Genomic DNA, 6,986 nt, shown 5'->3' on the forward strand with positions numbered 1-6,986 from the left:
AAAAAATATACATATATTAATCGAAATTTTTTTGAAAATCAGGTTTGATACGGAAATATTAATTAGAAGTTTGTAATTAACACAAACAATACTCATAGTGTAATTTTTTTTTTTTTTCTTTAATTATTATTCATTACGATGAATAAAAAAAGTCACAAGTTTACATATGCCACAAATGAATGGAGAAGAATAACCTATATATTCGTTATTCCAGTCTAGAGCAGATGTGAGCTCCTTCCTTCTCCAACTACATTTCCGTTGTACCTTAGCTCAATCTATATATAGTATAGTATGTAACATGTCAGGTACAATTTTATCAAAATTGCTGATGTATTTTTTACTTACTCCTAATTAGGGATGTGAATACTTTCGAAATCCATGCGTGCAAAAAAATCCCAACTGAGAGTAAAGACATAGTTACATTCAGAAACGACCTATGCTGACAAATATCACTATAAACTGTATTATTGTTGCATCAACCCTCATTATTCGGTCCAATTCAGTCTAAGGACCGGTCCTGTCAGTCCTTGCGATGAGTCCTTCAGACATTTGGTCCTTCGGACTGTCAGTACTATAACTTATTAAAAAAATAAAGTTTAGTGAAATCATTTAGGACCGAACTTTATAAGTTTTTAGGACTGACATACATAATTGAGCTGGACTGAAGCGAGAGTGAAATAGACGAAAAGGCAGAATTCAATCTTAAATAAGGACTCACACAATATTAAACTGTACTGATTTATGTTAACCACTAAATGTACCAAATTTAGCATGAGTGAAGGCCGTACTTTTTGTATAGAACTTTGTAAACTATGATCTTCAAAAAAATGAACAGGATCTGTGATGTATAACTCTTATTGTTGGGGGAAGATAGGCTGTAATTAGTTTTTATACACAAAAATTACTAACATGTATTTCCTCTCCGTGTAATAAGCAACGTTTTATATCACATAACCTATTCGTTTTGAATATAAAAATTATTGAGGCTTGGAAGTTATATGATGCTAAATTCTTGAAAATAAATTGTGCGTAAATTCATAATCCCACTTTGATAGCCACTTAAATGTAAATTATCCATTTAAACTGAATCTGTGTCCCAGAGACTGATAAAACTGCATTCCTACACTTCAATAATTATCTAATTATTCTTTAAACTATTTTTTTTTTTTTGTAACTATAATTTTTGTAAACATTCATTTATTATGTCATCTTCATTCATTAAAAAAACATTTTAAATCATAGAATCTCTTTATTTTGACAGGGATAACTGTTGTTTTTTGAAAGTTGTTATACGAAATTTTTTTTTGAATTAGATTAATATACCCCCTTAGGTGTACACACATGGAAAGTATGTTAACCCACCTTAACGTGATGGAATTTTCAAAATAAGGACAAATATTTTGATAAACATGGAGTAGCTGGTTAATTATTGCTTATATATTAACTAGTGCTGAGACTCACTCAAGTACCGATTTTTTTTTTTTTTGATTGATCCTAATTGATTTATTCTAGACTGGGTTTTCGTTCTCACTTTATTGACCAATTTTTTTTCGGTCTCAATCTATGGACCAATTTCTCTTGGTCTCAATTTATGAAACTATTTTTTTCGGTCTCAATTTATGGACCATATTTTTGGTCTTACCTTGTAGGTCGATTTTTTTCGCTTTATGAGACACCTTTTTTTTCTTGATCAACCATCATTGACTTTTAAAAAAATATCAAAAATAAATAATATGTTCGAGAAAAAATATTCTATACATATAAAATATCATGTTATAAAAAAACCTCGGATCTATCTCTATTTAAATCGTATAACGTATTGTACTTGAAAATACTTATGATGTCATGTTATAAACAATCTATTCTTTAAAATTGGTGAAGACCGAATTTTTAAGGACTAAATTGCACCAAAGTTTTTGTTTGAACCGATCTCGACTAAATTTTTCTATGAGACCGGTCTTGACCAAGCTTTTTTGTTGGACGGAACTACTGATATCAAAATTATCTTTGATTTACATATTCATTAAATATATCTCCTTCTATAACAAACACCAAGACGCAAACTTATGCACATTGAATCCAAGAAAATAATTTTTCTTGAGGTTGTTGTCCAAAGAACTACGTTGTTTCCAAATTCTTAACGATGCAATATTTAATCTTACGATTATTACATTGCATCAAAAAAGCTGAAGTATGTTTAAAGTTAAAGAGTAAACTTAAAAAAGTTAATTTATAGTTTTGTGTTTGGTGAAGTCAGTTGTGTGTTACAGTGTTCTAAAATGGAAGATAAAAAGTGAAAATTCAATACATTCTTTAGTAACACTACGACCAAGAGAAGGTGACCAAAAGTTTTTATACCGTTTATGCACCCAATATAGTATTGAATGCATCAGAAAAGCAGTGGCTCCAACGATTTTGTTCTGGTAATATGGACGCCTAACATGTTAATAAAATAATAAAATTGTCGAGTTGAACAAGTTTTTGAGCTCTTTTTTAATTGCTCAGGAACTAAAGATTAGCCAGAAAACTGTTTGGAACCATTTAAATAGGTTATTTTTGACTATGTTCATGTTATTTTCAAAATAAAGGGAAAAAACGCTCAGAAAATTTTAACCTCACCTAATAGTTATAAGATAAAAGATGAAATTAAATTAAAATAATCATATTGTATTTTTCTAAAAGTCATGATATTTTTTGGGGTTGATTGACGTATTTATTTCATGTTAGTAAAACAATAGTTCATCAATGAATTTTTTTAACTCCTAAAGAGATTGCATACAGGACTGTTTTTTTTTTTTCGAAACAATCTTTATTTTCATAACAATCCTAATTAGGTAATCAATAGAAACTATGTATTAAATGAAACAGACAACATTTTCTATAAAAAGGGTTACAGTTGAATATAAAAATGGAGAAAATTTCATTTTCCTATTGCGTTAAATAACAATTAGTTTGAAAATAAAATGCATTAGTCTATAGAGTTCATGAAACGCATAATTATATCCTCAAGTCCAACTGGAATAGCGATTTCTTTAGATTTGCAGATTTAAATCAGCTAAGAAATTGGAGCAAGTGATGCTTCCACTTTTTATTCCACTTTTCCTCAAAGAGAGGACACGACCAGTCTGTCTATAGGCAAGAGTTGCTTCCATACTTTTCTGAGATGAAGTTATCAACGATTTAAATAATTAGATTCACTTTTTGACAAAAGTAGGAAAGATGAAATGAGGTTTCTACTTGGATACTACAAAAAAAGCAGAAAATGTTCTATTTGTTAGAGTTGTACTTATATAAAGAGAAGGTTGCAAGTCTATATTTAAACTAATTTTAAGCCCAAGTTGTGAAGAGGTGGGTATGACTTATTTGATTACATATTTCTCGTGAAACATCCACCAAGTTTTTTAGTTGTTTCTTCACTAATCTTTCTGAAACTGTCCATATCTTTCTTCGAATGAAGAAATTTTGTATACAGCAACATAGTTATTTGAACATTATATGGTCATTGTCAATTAAATTACATTTGTAAGTGGAAGCACTAAATTAATTTATTTTTATTTTTCATAATTATCCCTCAGAATAAATTTTATCATACCAATTTACCATAATTCCAATAAACCACAACAATATGATAATTACTATGAAGAAAAACATGGATCAAAGTTAACTTTGCACTTTTTTATTATAGGTAATAGATTCATTACAATGTGGTATGTACGCATGCATTTAATAAAATTTCATTTGCAAAAAATTTTCTTTGAAATATACATTTTTGATTCATTAGATTATGTATTTTGGCTTCTGGTCTTGTATCTACTACGCCGTACACTTTTACCAATTAAAACCATCAATGTTTTTTACTTAACAAAAACATTTACGATCACATATGAAAAGAGTAAAAAATAATCTTCAAAATAAAAACATCTTCTAAAATATCCCTACTTTATTTTATATCACATAAACAAGTTGTTTGTAATGGTTTAATTAATTACATCCAAGAAATATTGTTGGTAAATCAACAAAATATTTTTATTTGGTTTATTAGCTCTAAATTAAAAACAGCATTTAGCCTGTACGTGCTTTTTGTTGTAATTATAAAATATATCAACAGAAACGCAAATAATTACAATAATTAATGATTTGTACTTATATAAATAGAAGGTTGCAAGTCTATATTAGAACTAATTTTAAGCCCAAGATATAAAGAGGTGGGTATGAATGATATTATTATATTTTTCTCGTGAAACATCCACCAAGTTTTTTTGTAAAATTGTAACTTGTTTTATATCTGCAACAACCCGTGTTAGTAGGTTTGAAGGTGGGTTACCACATCTATCATGCTAATATTTTAGGTTGGGGAAAAGGTAATTTTGTATTTCCCCCTCTTTTTTTATCTTAATATATCTTGTTTGTTATTCATCAAATCGGATCATACCATAATGCAGTGTAAGGTGGTGAATATTTTTTTCAAATGCTTTTTGCACAGCATTGCACTTGGATGGTTAAGTCGTGAATTATTGTGCGTCAAGTATGGAGGTCTTAAAGAAAAAATCATCATATCTAACATTTTTACTAACTGAGAGATAAAAAGCGTCGAAAGCGACCAAGAAAATTTGCAATGTTTTCGGTGCAATACTCATTCGGCTCGTGTTGTACAATAGTGGTTTTTTACTCAGTTAAGCCCTCTACTTCACCTTTTGAAGCTAGCCAATGAAGCGGCCAACATCTGTGATAGGGGACAAAACATCATCAAGACCATACCAGGCCGCACATATCTTTGAGGATGTACCAGAAGTACTCAGAGGTCGGATGGGAAGTTCTAATGCATTCACCCTACATTCATGAACTGGAACCAAGTGGCTAGCACCTGTTACTGGCTATGGCCAACACGCTTGTGGGTACAAATTTGGTCTCAACAGAAGCCTGTAAAAATTGATTGTCGGATTTTTTTGGCAATAGGAACAAGGGCGTCTACGAAAAAGCCATTATGAAGTTGGATCGTCGGTAGCAACATAATATTGAGTAGAACAGGGCATACTTGGCTAGATTCGGATGATAGTAACTCTTTGGATACAGTATTGAAATAGAGCGAAAATTACATTAATGTATAATATCGGCAAAAGAGTTGCACAAATGGAGACTTCCTTTTATCAACTAACTAGAGTTTATTTACCGTTTGCACGATTAAAAAGTAGACATTTTGATCCTGGAATTTTAACAAATTTAATTTCGGAAGCTGTGGAGCTACATCAACTAAACTTCAATGTAGCCTTAATACAAAATATAAACATACACATTTATATGAAAATCGATTTCTCTAGCGTGATTATTCCTTCACGTTTACAGAAAACCAATCGCTGAACCCAATTTTACACTCATTTTTTCCAAAAATGAAACGATATAGCAACAATTTTGCAGTCAATATTTTCTTTCACCTTTTTTATCGTGAACGACCTATTTTCGGCTCATTTCACGCGACCCCAAAGAATCAGCGGGTCAATTTCTCGAATTAATGCGCTCACCAAACTTTCTTTGCAATAAATCGATTGTATCGTTTGCTGTGTGACAAGTGATTCTTGTTGAAAAGTCCATACTTTGTAATTGGGGCCAAAAAATTAAGTTAACTTGTTGCAATAGCAACTTCCATTTGCAGGAACGTGGCAATTATCATCATCAACGATAAATATGACCTACTGATTCCCCTTGCAAGAAGTCCATACCAATTAGTATTTTTTTCTGGATTCAATTATGTCTCTTAATGCACTTGTGGATTACTGTCCGAACAATGACATATATTTTTATTATTAACAAAACCATTGCTTTAAAAAGGAGCTTCATCACAGAAGATGATTTTGCAATGAAAATCAGCATCAAACAGTCATTTTGATAATAAATTTGCATAATTTGCAATCACTGATCAAGTGTATATCGCTCAATGATGAAGTGAAGTTTCTAAATGTCAAAGGAAGAAAAGAAATATGGCGTCTTCTTTTCCCCTAACGGAAAAATAAATTGGAGCGTTCATTATGAAAAACTCTTTATTATCCCTTTCGTTAAATAGTACTTTTTGACATGACTTCATTTTCATTCATATATAAACACATGGTATTATACATAAGCCCCTTTTTATTTCTCAAACCATCTGCCGGATGAGAGTGTTTGTCAGATATCAAACCAATGTTACACTACATGGTGAAATAAAAACACTTTTCTAATGCATTTTGAAATCAAAAGCCATATTTAAAAAATTATCAAAACAAGTTTTTGCTGCAATATATGATGCAAAAAGCAGTGGAAAATAAAGTAGTTTTGAATAAGGGTGCGGTTAAAATAACTAAAAAAAGATTCAATTGCCATAACAAAAGAAAGAAAAGAAAGAAAACGACATCATAAATCTTATAAAATTAAGTTAAGCAATAGTTTTTATTGATGGGACGATTCAAAATAAAAATCCCGATGCCGAATCCGATGCAAATTTAATAAAAATTACTGATGCTAATTATGGTTCTTTTATATTTTAAATAGTAATTAAAGATACAATTTTGCTATTAGGGGCGTACACAGGATTATAATTTAGGCAGGTGTTTTTGTTTCTGAAGTTTGTTAGAAAAAAAAAATCCAAAAAATTTGAAAAAGAGACAACTTCTTTTTTTTTGTTTTCAGAGTGAATATTCACTTATTCAGTCCAAGATCGTAATTTTTACAGTTTTGAAAGTTTCAGCTAAAATGCCGGTACATAAAATAAATTAGAAGTAACATAGCAGTCTTTTAAAAATAAATAAAACAATATTGCACATGTGTCAACATAAAAACCAGTAATCATCTTTTTATGGAGTCGTTTTGAAACACGCGATCCTCCGATTCCGATCAAACTTTCCATCACTAATGATTACCGGGCCGTGCAAAATTATTTACCGATGATGTAAATATACTTTTTAAGAGGTTTTGTGGCAACCAATCTGATTGTTTCGTATTTTTACTGTTAAAAT

This window comes from Lepeophtheirus salmonis, chromosome 4 (genome assembly GCF_016086655.4).
Source record: "Lepeophtheirus salmonis chromosome 4, UVic_Lsal_1.4, whole genome shotgun sequence".
NCBI lineage: Eukaryota > Metazoa > Arthropoda > Copepoda > Siphonostomatoida > Caligidae > Lepeophtheirus > Lepeophtheirus salmonis.